Source organism: Gymnoscopelus microlampas (genome assembly GCF_963454915.1).
Source record: "Gymnoscopelus microlampas genome assembly, chromosome: 2".
In the NCBI taxonomy this organism is placed as follows: Eukaryota; Metazoa; Chordata; class Actinopteri; order Myctophiformes; family Myctophidae; genus Gymnoscopelus; species Gymnoscopelus microlampas.
In genome coordinates, this window is record NC_139939.1 from 25989965 (window position 1) to 26005995 (window position 16031).

The window sequence follows — 16031 nt, forward strand, 5'->3', positions numbered from 1 at the left end:
TGCATCCTGCTGGAATGGAATGTTCCATCATGGCCTCAGACTGATTCCATTCACAAAACTCACACAGAGCAGTCGCTGCCCTTTGGCAAGAACACACCAGTATAGCCTAGTATGCATAAAAAAACAAACAGACAAACAAACAGACAGACAGACAGACAGACAGACAGACAGACAGACAGACAGACAGACAAACACCTGACTCTTTCTCTCCTTCTTATCTCACACTTCTCTATTTCTCTCCTTTTTTATTATTTCACACTCCCTTGTTCATACTTATTTTCTTTTTTCTTCTTTTTTCTGTTGTGTATAATTCAAGTTCAGTGGGAAACAGGTGTGCTGTGCCATTAGCCAGAATTAGCGTCTCTCCCCCTTTTGGTATTTGGTATAAAACCTCAGGATTGACGTGCGTGACAGTGCTTAGTTGGTGAGGTATTGTGTGCTGCTGCTCTGTCCCTACACTTACAGGGAATTAGGTTGAGTTGGCCAACAGTGCATACCACCACCTTTTCATTCAATTCTTATCTGCTTTTTATACTTTCCCTTCTCAGTTTCTTAGTGTGTGTGTGTGCGTGCGTGCACATACACACACACATTTGTTACCAGAGAGAGGAAGAGAGTGTAAATGAGGCGAGAGAGAAGAAGAGAATTTTCTTTTCAAGAAACTAGATACAGGGATTATTGCAAGTGTAAGATTTCCTCAAGATACCATTTTTGCATACTGTATGTGGTTTTATACACGAAAGAGCCTTACGAAATGTAACATTGGGTAACAGTGGTTTTGCTAAATGTTTAATCGGGTCTTGCCAATTGTTCTTTTGCTGTTTATATGGTAAAACATGTATTTATATAGCACCCTTTATCCAAAGCCCTTCAACATTGAGCATTATTAGGCCACTTCGCCACCCAGTTGGAACCACAGGGATTGCACCGGTAACCTTACAATTCCACTACGAACCACTCTACCGCCTGAGCCAATGCCACTCATGGTGCACTGTAAGCCAGGTTACTGATTGAGTTGCAGGTGGTTTCATTCTGTTCCACCATACACATCATGACACTTGTTGTCATGGGGCTGAGAGACACTCATCTATGTTGACGTTAACAGTGGTTACAGGGTCACATAATGAGCAGCTGCTTCAATGGTCATAATGGTGACTCTTTCTTTCATTCTTCCTTCCTTCCTTTCCTTTCTTCTTTCTTTCCTTCCTTCCTTCCTCCCTTTCTTTCTTTCTTTCTTTCTTTCTTTCTTTCTTTCTTTCTTTCTTTCCTTCCTTCCTTCCTTCCTTCCTTCCTTCCTTTCTGTTTTTCTTATTTTCTTATTTTCTTTCTTACATGATCCCACATGACCTGTGCGTGTGCGCGTGTATGTGTTTGCTCTGCTTGTTTGTGTGCTCTCTGGTGTTCCTGTTCCTTCACCTCTGTTCTCCTTTACTCTCTCCTTCCTTGACCTTGGTGCTGTTTGCAGCAACTGTGCACTCCTACTCTTCACTGCCATTGGTTAGGGACTTGTCATGTGACTGCAGTGTCAGCTGACCAAATTCTAGGGAAAAGGGGAAACTTTCATCAGGAAGGAAGAAGTTTAATGGCAGATTCTCTCTCTCTCTCTCTCTCCCCCTCGCTCACTCACTCACTCACTCACTCTCACTCTCTCTCTCTCTCTCTCTCTCTCTCTCTCTCTCTCTCTCTCTCTCTCTCTCTCTCTCTCTCTCTCTCTCTCTCTCTCTCTCTCTCTCTCTCTCTCTCTCTCTTTCTCTCTCTTTCTCTCTCTCTCTTGCTCACTCTCTCTCTCCCCGTCTGTCTCTCTGTTTTAGTGCATTAAGCATTTATGTGTCTTCGTGCATGCATGTGGTGCACATTTTATGCTGAGTCACTTGTGGTTAAGTGGGACATCAGAATGGGCTCAGACAATAAACAATAAAAGATGAGCATAGTGTCCCAACAAAGAGGCACAACTGAAGAAAGAAGCACCGGAAGGAACAGTTAGAGTGGAGGAGATATTAGAACCAGAGCAGTGTTTTCCAGGACTGTGTGTGTGTGTGTGTGTGTGTGTGTGTGTGTGTGTGTGTGTGTGTGTGTGTGTGTGCGTGCGTGTGCGTGTGCGTGTGCGCGTGCGTGCGCGTGTGTGTGTGTGTGTGTGATGTGGAATTTGCTCCCTCCATGGGGACACAGATGAGGGGGCCAGCCAGATCAAGAAAGGGCATTACACAGCAAAACCTTGAGTGTTAATAAGGGTGTAACAAAATGGACCCGCAAATGAACAGTCCAGATTTTACTGTGTAAGAGCTATGAGGGGGAAAAAGCGTTACAGATTTGAGTCTCCAGATTTGAGCCATAAATGCTCTGAAATATTACACTGTGGAGCTATAAATGATCACAGTGATGATCAGACATGTTCTTTTTGTGTGACACTGACATTCTAGGGTGTTTTTGAGGAGGTCGGTGGGAGGGCTGGAGTGAGCCACCAGTGACTAGTTCATAGTTATGGTAAAACGATAACACCTAAGGGAAGGACCTGTGACACTTTGAACCTTAAGCTTCCAATCTCTAGCGCGTGCACACACACACACACACACACACACACACACACACACACACACACACACACACACACACACACACACCACACCCGCACACATACCCGCACACATACACTGTACACTGTACACGCACACACTTTGCTCTGTTGCTGACGTTGACAAAGCTGTAATCCTTTAGCCACTGGGAGTGTTTTCTTGACAAACAAGCACTTTGTTCTGCTGAAGTGGTTCAGCTGTCTCACATGGCCACCTCTGAGAAACCGTCACTCCAACATGCCAGCATTCAGATGTTCGGGACATTCTAACCTGTCGCCTAGAACTTTGAAGTTGACATGCAATACACAGTCCAGTCCTCAAGGGTTCATTCATCCATTTGTAACTCTGAGAGTGTACACATTTAGCATTTCAACATGTTTACACTCAGGATTTCATGTGACGTGGATTTTAACATGCACTCAGGATTTCATGTGACGTAAGGGCTTTCGTGGTCTGCTCCGCGGTACAGTGGTGTAGTGACAAATTTCTTTCTTGAACATTAAGGGCTTGTGTTTTAACTGGAACCCTCTTATCTGGGAAAACAACTTGATTTTGCTGGAAGGGCTGATTTTGTGTGCGACCTCTTGTATTATCACTTTCTGTGACCCATATGTTAACCATTTAAAACCAGACAAAATTATCAAACGCCACTGATAGCAAATGGAGACACAATGTTTTATTCATTTAGGTAATACACATCTTTATCACTCCCCTGTCTCCTCCTTTCCGTTCCTTCTTTTCTGTCAGTGACTGTTTGTTTGTTTGTTTGTCTCTTTGTTTGTTTGTTTGTTTCTATCCTTCCTTAATAATTTCTTTCCTACATTGTCCCACATGACCCATGCGTCTGTGTTTGCTCTGCATGCTTCAGCAACTTGTTTGTGTGCTCTCTGGTTGTCTTGCTCCTTCACCTCCTTTCTCCTTTACTCTCTTGTTCCTTGCTTAACTTTTGTATACTGTACATACATGCATTTGTACTTCGGTAATGCACAGCACATGATTCATCTTTAGTACCCCTGTCTGTCACCCAGTGGTAGAAGAAGTACTTTTAATAAGAAGTATTGGTGGCAATACCACAATGTAGAAATACTCTGTTACAAGTAAAAGTCCTGGATTAAAAGTTTTACTTGAGTAAAAGTACTAAAGTATTGCCATCAAAATATACATAAAGTACTTAAAGTAAAAGTACTCATTATGCATAATGTCATATATATACATATATTTTTTTAAACGTTTAAAAGAATGTGTCACAATGCAACGCGTTGTGACCTTGTAGACTGGCTATTTTTGAATAGAATAACATAGGGCTTAATTGGTTAATGTATGTTTTGTATTAAGAATCAAAACGTAACTTAACTAAAGCTTTCAAATAATTGTAGGAGCAAAAAAGTACAACAATTTGCCTCTGAGGTGTAGAAGTACCTCAAATTCGTACTGTAAATGTACTTAGTTACTTTCCGCCACTGTACACGGCACATGATGTATCTTTATCACTGTCGCCTTTTCTCTGGCTCCCGTCTTGTATGTCAATGACCGTTGTAAAATTGTTTTGTGTACAGGTTGACAGCGTTGCATGCGGGTTGACTGCAGACCTGTAGGGCCAGTTCCCCCGTATGTTCCTGTCTCTGTTGGTACTGCGTTGATGACTATCATCATCATCATCACACCACTCCTCTTAAACTATTATCTCTACGACCGTCTGTCTGACGATCACCATGTCACTGTGTACGTCACTTCCTGTCACCCCCACTGGCCTATTTTCTTGTCACACATAAGACATGCATGTGCGTGTGTGTGTGTGTGTGTGTGTGTGTGTGTGTGTGTGTGTGTGTGTGTGTGTGTGTGTGTGTGTGTGTGTGTGTGTGTGTGTGTGTGTGTGTGTGTGTGTGTACCTTTATGATACAGTGTAATTAAGTCCTGGTCATCCTCAGTCTTCCATCTTTAGAATGGCTTTATGGCTTTGCATGGCCTTCAGCCCTCCCTTATTTTACACCCCTATTGAGATGGGAGTAGATATTTCCATCTGCAAACTTTGAACTGTGTGTGTGTGTGTGTGTGTGTGTGTGTGTGTGTGTGTGTGTGTGTGTGTGTGTGTGTGTGTGTGTGTGTGTGTGTGTGTGTGTGTGTGTGTGTGTGTGTGTGTGTGTGTGTGAGTGTGTGCAACAGTGTGATAATGTCCCTCAATAACACAGAGTCATTGGTTAATGTTTCACAAAAACAATGGCAATTGCACGCACGCACGCACGCACGCACGCACGCACGCACGCACGCACGCACGCACGCATGCACACACAAACACGCCCACACACACACACACACACATACACACACACACACACACACACACACACACACACACACACACACACACACACACACACACACACACACACACACACACACACACACACACACACACACATAATGCACACAGCCATGTTTGAGTAGAAAGGGACCCCATCTGATAAGAGTATAGTGCCGTGTCTTTTTCAGGGTTAATTAAGGTAACATACACTCTGCTCACACACAGCATGGGCCAGCTATCCTTCCCATTCTGACTTACAGCTGTAGCTGTTGTCAGCTTCCCAAACTGAACTATTATTTTAGCATGGTGTTAGATATGTCACAATCATGGTAGACCTCTCCAGCAAGCTCTAGGCGGGAAATCCAAATGGCTTGGACTTCAATTCACCTATAAAGCTTCACATCCACAAGACCTCTAGGTCAGGAAAAGATACTATTATGAGCTTGAGGCAGTATTGCCTTTCAACCAGTAGGTGTCCTATAGCTACCTGAAACCAGGGTCTATAGGGATGACACTTCCAACTACTGCAGATGTGCGAGTTATTGTATTAACATACTCTACCACACTGATTGGTTAAAATAACATTACATTCATTAAGATATGTTCTGTATTGAAGCTTTAAGCCCCTTGGAAATATCTTTCATTCTCAGTTATACAATTAAGCTTTGTGTCCAGGAATACTGTAGATCTATTGTGTGTTTTTAGAGTGGTGACGACCAGAAGTTCAAATTTTTTATAACCTTTAGCCAAAGAGTGTCATGGTTATCAATTGTTGCTTTGGGACAACAGTGGGCATAATTAACATTTTCTACATGTATAATCCTCCTCCATATAAAAAGAGGACCCCGGTGTACAAAGTGCTTTATGGAAGCATTGCAGACTGAACATTTCTATTGAAATGTATCAGACCATGAAATGAGTTGCATTGTGTTTCTACGAGTCTTTTAGGTCTGCTTTAAACCATATAGTGTAAACTTCTTTAATCAGAATTTCATTGTGGCAAAAACACTTTTTGGAGGAGAATTGGTAAAAAAATATATATATATATATGTATACATAATACACACACCTAAGTGTAAAAAATGAGTCCCTTACAGGGGACTCTGTACCCCCATCTGAAAATGTTTTGTGCCAGGGACCCCCAGAAGAGAATATTTATGTTAAAACAAATTCAAAATTATTAAAAAATGTCCAAACATCTAAAATAGCAGATGTACAAGCTCACAGAATGGCACAAAGCTTGTAGATATGTATTGAATAGCCAACGTAATGAATAAAGTGGTTAAAGTGATAGTAATGCTATATTACGGTAACTACTTTTGCTGGGAACCCCCTGGAATCTAGTGAACATCTCCTTGGCTGGGGAAGAGTCTACTGTTGCACGCTAGAAACATTGGAGCTAGATAATTCTCCAACTCAAGAGACTGTGATAGCAAACTGCCCAGAGAGTCTCTTGGGCAAATAATATGCAATATTTTATTATATTGTGATTAAATGAATGCGTTATTAACCACATGAATCCTAGCGCCCCTATTGTGGGCATGTAAAAATGGATGAACATTTGGTAAAAACATTCTGCAAAAATATCACGTCTACTTTTTGCTATTTGACACACAACGAAGTATATAGGGTTTAAGTCGCCAATGTTTACAAACAAACACACAAGAACATATGCATACAAAGGCTCATATGTACACACAGAGACAGACATAAAACACAAACATTTCTTAAGATCCTATCACTGATTGTCATCAATCAGCATGGTGAGTACAACCCTGTCTCTTGTTGTCGCCCCCCCACCCTGTGTTGTTCCTTATCAGCTGAGAGAGAATAGAGTGGTAGGAGGGGGTTACCTGCTCTGTATGGCCCCACCTCTCTTCCCAGCACTGAGTAAACACCAAAGCAGGTTAGGTGCCTCCACGCTTATTACAGTCACATAGACACAGGTGGGCAGGTAGACTGTATTACTGCAAGCCTGTCAAAGAGAGGGATTGTCTGTTGAATGAACCCAGAGAGACTGTGTGTGTGTGTATGTGTATGTGTGTGTGTCTGTGCTTGTGTGTGACTATTCAAGTGACTTCTAACCCCCGGTAAACACCTGCCGAATCGCTTTGGTCTGCTGCTCTCTGCAAGCCTCACTCCTGAGTGTGGGAGACAGGTACAGTACAGTGTGTTAGCCTACATACTTTAGCATGCTGTCTTCCTGTGTGTCTGTCTGTACAGAGAATGCTCTTAGTAACGTTATGCTCTTGCTCTGTGTGGCTGTTGTGATTCATTTAGAGTGTATATTTTGTATTAGAGCAAGGGGTTAGGCTTGTGTGTTTACCGCAGTATATTTACAGTATATTTGTAGAAATAGGTCAGTCTGATCCACAGGCAACTTTAACCGTCGAGATAAATATTCTGGCCATTTTCAAATTCCACTCTGTGGATTGGTGGCATTAAAGCTTTCCCCCAACCCATTTATTTAAAATGTTGGGGGATGACTGCAGAGAGTGTGCGGAAGTTAAAGATCAAGGCCTAGCTGTATTAGTAATTTCATGTAGTATTTGTAATGAATCAATGTCTAATAACCATTGCATTATCTGACCTTGGGAAAACTGTTCTGCTGCCATGTTTTTGTTCCCCTCATTTCCTCTGATCAAATATGTGTTTTTATGAAAGTATAATATTCCAGGATGCTGAGTTTCACTGCTTTGTTACAGCCAACTGGGAACAAAGGTACTTAAACCAATCAAGACAATCTGAATGGGTAATGTTAATGTCTTCCCAATGAAACCAGAGGTTTCACTCAAGTTAGTGTGTGTGTGTGTGTGTGTGTGTGTGTGTGTGTGTGTGTGTGTGTGTGTGTGTGTGTGTGTGTGTGTGTGTGTGTGTGTGTGTGTGTGTGTGTGTGTGTGTGTGTGTGTGTGTGTGTGTGTGTGTTTGTTTGATTGAGCATGTGTGTGTGTGTGTGTGTGTGTGTGTGTGTGTGTTTTGGAGTGTGAGTACGGTGGTGGATAAATTTGCTGCAGTGACTAAATGATGAAGGTGGTTTTATTACCTGTACACTTCCTGGTTCTTGATGTCATAGTGAGTGGACTTTTACCCTGTAAGGTGAGCTGTGTGTGTGTGTGTGTGTGTGTGTGTGTGTGTGTGTGTGTGTGTGTGTGTGTGCGTGTGCGTGTGCGTGTGCGCGTGTGCGTGTGTGTGGTGTGAGAGAGAGAGAGAGAGAGAGAGTGAGAGAGAGAGAGATCCACATTGGGGTATTTGAAATTGTGCAGTGCAGTTTCCTGGAACCAGACAGACAGACAGACAGACAGACAGACAGACAGACAGACAGACAGATTGATTTACAGTGGAAACTGTATTCTAACACTTTGTTTTGGCAGATCAGAGATAAGGAACGCTAAAAAACGGGTGACCATGGTTTAAGATGATCTTACAGTGTTTGCATTTTTTACCATAGAAACATAATTATGCATTAATGTGTGCATATAGGAGTGTGATCACACATACTTTCGGCTAACGATGTTTGTAGACGGGGTGGGTCCTTGTTTGAGCACAAATGTGTGCATGGAGGTGGGCCCTCTGTAGGCATGTGTGATAGTCAGTCGCTATGTGTGTGGGCGACATTGAAAATGTAGAGATAATATATAGGTTAGAGAACCTATTATATACCATGTGTGTTTTGAATACACATAAGATAGCTCTCAGACCTTTGATCTCCATCCCTTCACCTCCTCAGACGCACGCACGCACACGCACACAAACACACACACACACACACACACACACACACACACACACACACACACACACACACACACACACACACACACACACACACACACACACACATGCACGCACTCACACACACAGGCACTAAACCCTTTATCACGAGTGTGACACTGTCAACGTTACTGGTGATTGTCTGAAACAATGTGTGCTATGGCCTTGAGCAGGCTCGCTGATTAGGCTGAGGAATGTGTTTGCCAAAGGAAGCAAAGCGCCTTTCAGCTAACGCTAAAGCTAAACTAGCTGTTATGATTGGTAATGACGACACTATATAGTCATGCTGGTGGTCATGATGTGGTTACATTGAGTTGGCAATGTGTACGTCTCCCCCTTCGCATTTAGAATTACCATGGAAATTATGGTTATTGATTTTAAATCTGATAAAAGACGGTTTATCTTCTACAACAGGGCAAGGCTACATTATAGGTTGCTACAAAATGAGTAACTGCCATTTTGTACTGACACAAAATGTAGCCAGGCAGCAGTAAATAACCATTTAGCAAATTCTTAGGTTATCACTGTTATTTTCTTTTGGGTGATGGTTTTGTTGTTAAGGACAAACTCAACTGCAACGCTGGCCAGTGATGTCTTGTTTTTTGCACCATCCCAGAAAAAGAAAGAGTAAAAGACTAAGATATAGCCACATAAATAAGTTACAATTGAAGCAGACAAGGGCTGACTGAAGAAAGGAGGGGTCTCGGAGTAAATGGAGTGGAATCAACCCCTCAACTGAGTAGGTGGGGTGGGGTGTGGGCAGTCATTTATGCACTTTGTCTGACCTGGAATTCTTCAGGCCAGTTTCACTTTGAAGGGGTTTCTATCACCAGGGGAGGGCGAACAGCATCAGAGGGAACATTTGGTACTCTCCATATATCCTCCCTTATTTTCTTATCCTCTTTCACTCCTCTCCATCTTGCCTGTGCTCTTCACTCTTGCTTTGTGCCGCATTTTTCCCCTTCTTCCCCTTCCCCTCTTGTTCCCTCTCTCCTCATTCATTCCTCTCTACACCTTCCTTGGGTCTCTTTCCAACCCCCTCCCTCTCCTCCCCCTCCCCTCTGCTCTCCTTTGAGCTTGAGTGAACGAGAGGAATGAGGGTGACAGGTACACCGATGGTGAGTGTGGGGGGTGGGGGTGGGCTTGTAGAAGGGAGGAGAAGGAGGAAAAGAGGGGAGAGAGAGAGAGACACACACACACACATACAGTAGGATCAGAGTTATAGAGTTCTTCAGTTTCTAGTTGTGCAGTGCAATAATGTGGCTTTAGACTTTGGTGACACTTGGGGTTCCAACAAACAATGTCAACCCTATGTACTTGACCGGAGTCCCCCGGAGGTCTATACTAGGCCCACTCCTTTTTCCTTCTACACTAAATATATTTATCGAAATTAGCCAATTTACATGCAGCACAGGTCACAACACATTTTGAGCTTGTAGATCGGCTATTTTCGCCAAATGTTTGCCCCCCAGAATAGGGACGTTGTGGTTCAAGTAGTTAAAGTGTAGTGAAAGGTGGCGTACTTCCTTCAAACTACTGTATGGCTGGGTTTTAGGGGAGCTCCTGAGGACAACTTCCTTCAGAATCAGGATAACCTTATTTGCCGTGTGCAATAAACATACAGGAATTTGTTTTGTGGTTTCTACAAGTTAGGTAGTTAAGTTATGCACTTATGTGTACACATTGCACCAGGAAAACAGGTCCTCACATAGAGTGCAAGTAGGCACTGAGTGGTAGACTTAATAAACATGGGATGTGAAGTAGCATCTTCCCTTCTTCTCTTTTGACTTAATTCTTCAATTCTCTGATCATGTTGAAGCATGATGACAGTTGGGCTGTGTGAACCGTCAGATAACTATGTGGACATCATGTGTCCTAAATCACCACCACATTTCTCACTTCTCTTTTTGTCTGTGGCAGGTTCATTGTTTCATTTGGTGTAGCAGCTATGGTTGTAAGCAGATGTGAGAATAGTTTGAAGCAAAGAGTTAGAATTGTTCCCATGTTGCATTTTCCCCAGTTATTCCCACGGGTCCATGTGGGGTCCATTTGTACACTCAACACTGAGGATTTGACTGTGTACTCAATCTGTTCTGTCCTGCCCTAAGGTAAGCACCAGAAAGGAGGAATATGGGACCAGGCCAGAGTCACAAATCTGCAAATGTATTTGTTGTTTGAATAGCAAAGATGAAAAAGAAACATCCTCACAAAGAATTAAGTTATGTAGGTTTCCCAGAATCATAGCTGGGGCATTTTATAAATGATGAATTGCACATACAGTACCACCTAACGCAATTATTACAGCAGGTGACTTAGAGCACCCAGGTGGAAAAAAGTTCAGTGTGTCTTCTCAGTGTCTTCCTCAGAGATAACCAGCAGGTCTCTGGTCTTGTGACATGCTACTTATTTACCTATATGGACGTCTTCTTGGAGTGGTTTGACATTACTCAAGTATCTTTCTCAAACAAATTGGTTACTGGTGTTGTTTTATTGCTGCCTTTATTCCTTTTTGTTGTAGAGTTTTGTTTAGGTGGCAAATTCCAGTGGTTGCACAAACGTTTATGTACTGTAGGCTATGTGGTCACTAGCCTTTGGCTGGTACTGTTTTCCATCTGAGCTGGAATAGTGAATCCTGTAAACACCACATGACCAACATTATATAGCCATAACTGGACCAAGATAGTAATAATAATACTGTATTAACTAGTTAAAAAGTACACTCATCAGGCGTCTGGGTGGCATAGACAGTAAATCACCCAGCCTCCAATGCAGAGCCCAACAGGTTTGATTCCCAACAGCGGTGCCTCTAGCTCGACCAGGTGCTCCAGTGAACACAATTGGCAGTGTTTGTGGGCAAGAAGCTGGCAGGGGACTGTGGCCTTGTCGCAGCACTTGCAACTCCTCGTTTGAGTTGCCTGTTAAGCAGTGAGTGGATCTGGGGAAGACAGCCCAAACCTCCACAGGCGCTACACGATTTCCCAGTGAAACTCCTTGCTGTCAGGTGAATAGAAGTGGCTGGCAACTCCATGTGTATCGGAGGACACACTGTTGGGCTTCCCAGGCAAACAGTGTGGGTTGGCATTAACAGGGACCACAGTACACGGTGACAGGGTAATTGGTGTTGAAGAAGGAAAAATAGGACACTTCAACTGGCAAACGTGTTAACTTAGTGAATTTAATACAAATGACGCGTGTGACGTGTGTGTGTGTGTGTGTGTGTGTGTGTGTGTGTGTGTGTGTGTGTGTGTGTGTGTGTGTGTGTGTGTGTGTGTGTGTGTGTGTGTGTGTGTGTGTGTGTGTGTGTGTGTGTGTGAGAGACCCAATATGTTCCTCAACAATGATTTAGTGAATACATGCAATGATTAAATGAGAAGATAGTTAGTGTTTTCCATCTGCACAAGCTGTCACTTTTGTTTCCTATCGTTCATGTCTTCCCTGCCTTCCTGTTGGATTTAACAGTTAACCGTTGACCCGATGGGCTTTCAACACTGCTGTGCAGCCACCTGAAAACTCGAGCCCCCTGAGAGATATGTGCATTCTGATTGGTTCTCACTTGATGGCTGACAGTTAAACGATCATCCAGATTGACCCTTGTGCAATTGGGTGAATTTAGTGATCGCTAACACTGGTCCACAAACCCTCCTTTCCATATGTATTGACTAAATATATGCAAACACATAAATGCACAGAGGCACGAAACATTTCACCTCTCACTTCACATTGCATACTACTAAATAATAATAATAATTATAACAACAACAATAACAGCAACAACAATAAAAAACAAAATATTATGATACCTTTATTCATATAGAACTTCTCCAACCAAAAAATATTCTGGAATATAATGTGTGATGGAGTGACATTTGAGGTGTTCTTTACACATTTCTCTCTTGGTGCCAAACTCATTGCATTTTCTTTTTTTCCTCTGTGCCAAAGAAAGTGATAAATAGTGTGATTATCATATAATAAGATTAATAAGATTAACATATCGCTTAGCAACCAAGTATGCAAAGAACAAATAATATTTCCTTGAATATCACAGCAAAAATCATGTCTCTTCCATTTTTTCTTGTTTTTGTTTTTTGACCGTCTCTCCTCTTAGTCAGCCTCTTTACTGAATTGTTAAGGAGTGGGTTTGGTTTCAATGGCTGCTGAAACTCACCTCTTTGTTGACCACACTCTGAGACTTTGCCCCTTGCGTAATGCTCTTAAAATGAACAAGAAAAAAAGATGTAGCCTATATACACAGCATTTATTCCCTCCTAACCGCATTGTGAGAAATTACTTGACTCAAGTCTCTTGTCTTTTTTTTCCTGCTCTGACACCATGTCTGTTTCTGTCTCTGCTCTCTCAACTGCTCAGCAAGGTGTGTGTTGTTTGCTTAAGTGAAGCCTTGCTAGGAACACATCCACCGTTGTTATGTACTTACTCACACAATCTCCCTCTCCCTCCGTCTCTCACACACACACACACACACACACACACACACACACACACACACACACACACACACACACACACACACACACACACACACACACACACACACGGTCTCAGTGTTGTGCTGACATGATTGCTACTCTTCACAAATGTCTAAAAGCTGAAAACACACAGAGCTATACTGAAAACTACATTTCCCATCTACCCACTCTCTCTTTCTCTTAATTCCCACAAATGTCAACCCCTCCCTCATTAGTTACAGTCAAAGATTCGTGGCTGTGGGTTCGTGCAACAGGTGCTTTGATGTGTGTATGTGCTTGCTTGTGTGTGTGTGTGTGTGTGTGTGTGTGTGTGTGTGTGTGTGTGTGTGTGTGTGTGTGTGTGTGTGTGTGTGTGTGTGTGTGTGTGTGTGTGTGTGTGTGTGTGAGTGTGCATTCGTGTGTTTCATTCCTCATCCTCCCACTCTTCTTGGCTCTCCTCGTTTCAGCAGACTTAAGGCTAGTGGGATCCTCCCAATTCTACTCTCACACATGTGCACATGCACACACAAGCACCTGTTTTGGCCCTGCCTCCACCTGCTCCAGTGCTCTAGTTGCAGCTTCGCTCTGGCGCACGCGCGAGCGTGTGGATGTATGTGTGTGTGTGTGTGTGTGTGTGTGTGCGTGCGTGTGTATGTGTGTGCGCGTGTGTGTAAGAGAGAGAGTGTAGAGGAGGCAGGCCTTGCTTGCTGAGTGCCCTGCTGTACCTGTCTCTCATGGAGGTGGACTTAACACTCTCAGAGAAGGCAGTGAAGCAGTGAAGCTCCATGAAGGCACAGGGGTAGCTATCCTCCCATTTAACCACACTCACCTCTTCCTTCATCAACTTTTCATCTACTTTTCCTCTCTTTTTCGCTCTGTCTCTCTTTCTCTCTGCTCATTTGGTCCTTTCTCATGCATTAATTCTCACATCATTTGCTTAGTTTTTGTTGAAATGTATATTGGACTGTTTACAGTACTACCACAGTAAAATCCTCTGTGTTCATTTACCTCTGAGAGTGTACAAATGTAACCAGATGGACCCGTATGGGTCCATCTGGCTACATTTGTACACTCTCAGTTAGTTTAATTAAATTAAAGGATGTTGTAACTGAGAGTGAAACTAAATGGACCCTTATGGGTCCATTTGATGACATTTGTACACTCTCAGTTACAGTAGAAATGATTAAATCAACACTCTGGGTATACTGCGTTATGGTCAACCTGCTTGCTCATAAAGAACGTTGGTAGAAATGTTAAACATTGAATGATCTGCGCGTTTGTTTTTGTGAGTTTATTGGAGGACGTGCTCTGCTGCATGCTGTAATGTTTAAACATGAAGCTGATGCATCTGGCTCCCTGGCACACTCAGATAAGACTCCACAGAAGTTTAGTCTGCAATAGCTGCATGACTCCCTGTGGATCGCTCTGGTCATAGCCAGCCACTGTAAATATCTATTGGGTAGACATTTTGAAATAGCAGCTTTTTAATGTTTTGCAATCTGTTATATTTTCACTGGTCCCGCTGCTGTTATGCTTCCTTATATGTGTCATTAGGGGATGCTAGATGGATGCTCTATGAGTCAACCACCTCCACGTGTTGTCATAATGCATTCTGCTAAGATGGCGGCTCCCTTAGTCCTGATTTCCTAAGTACACTGGCTCAATGTCACTCAGGATAGAGCTGCCGCCTGTGAGACGCATTGTTCTTTGCTGTTTGCCAGCACACGCGCACGCACACACACACACACACACACACACACACACACACACACACACACACACACACACACACACACACACACACACACACACACACACACTCTGCCCCACGATCTGCAATAAGTTGGAAGGCAGAGGGAGGCCACGGCTTAAAACTGTGTTTCACAACTAGATTTGCAAATGGTTGTGTTCTTAGGAACACACACTGCGGCTTGTGTTCTCCTAATTAACAATCTATTTTCTGTCTACTGAATCTCTTTTTTCTTTTAGATGTTAGGAAATCATGTATTCGGATTTGACCCCATTTACTTGTTTTAGAAAATAGGGTGGAATTAGAATCCGGAGGCAGTATTGTACGTGCACAGATACACTGCAAAGCTGTAAAGTTTTTTCTTTTTCTTTTACCTGCTCATAAAGCAATTCAGTGTTATCAACAGGCTGTTAATATACAGAGAATCAGGCGCTTCTATCAATCATAAACACAATGTAATGAACAACCTCTACAGTGGTAGCTAAAACCCATATAAACGCCAACAAGTTATCTCCAGGACACTTTAACCTAAGGTTTGGCACAGTGGCCCTCTCAAATCACTGCTCACTTCCTCATTGTGTACCAGGTGATTGGATGAGAAACCTGAGTACACCTTGCAGTGATCCTTCTCTCCCAGAAGACTCTCAGTTCATAAACTTTGACCTGGTGAACTCTTGTCTGACCCCACGGAAGGGGTGAAAATGATCAGAGTAAAGAAAGGTTCCACCTGATGACTAGTCAAGCGTTGCCCTGTTCCAGTATGATTGGCAAATAGGATATATGGGACTCCATACAACTGAATAGTCATAAATCTGATCATTAGGGTTTCACATTTGTTTTAATATGCACTTTGGTCATTTCTAAACTTGCTCTGTCTTCCCCAGTCTCTCTCTCCCTTTTGCTCCATATGAATGAGTGCTGTGATTTGTGTCGGCCATGGTTAATCAATGACCTGTTGTTGCCTCGGGTTTCTTACTGACTTTCCTCTCCCTCTCTCTCCCTCCCTCCCTCTCTCTCTCTCTCTCACTCACACACACGCACACACACATGTACATACAAGGTTTGCTCCCATTAAAAAAGGTACTACGGGTACTGTAGGAGATCATGGGTAGATTTTTTTACGTAATTAAATTAACACTCAGTATTTTGCAGTGTTCAGCAAACTTTTGTTA

The 16031-nt window shown here is 42.8% G+C and overlaps 1 protein-coding gene across 9 annotated transcripts in view; it reads left to right on the plus strand.

The window, feature by feature from the left end:
- The window catches only part of rbm47 (RNA binding motif protein 47), a 35360-nt gene that overhangs the window by 9500 nt on the left and 9829 nt on the right, over nt 1-16031 (plus strand). Inside the window, exon 1 of one of the 9 annotated variants that reach the window (XM_084045794.1) lies at nt 6890-7033. The exons of 7 other annotated variants lie outside the window; for them this stretch is intronic. The gene's annotated coding sequence lies outside the window, so the exon portion shown is untranslated. Of the gene's footprint in view, nt 1-6889; nt 7034-13873; nt 13909-16031 lie in introns of those variants that run through there. One more of the 9 variants, XM_084045795.1, reaches the window with a different exon arrangement.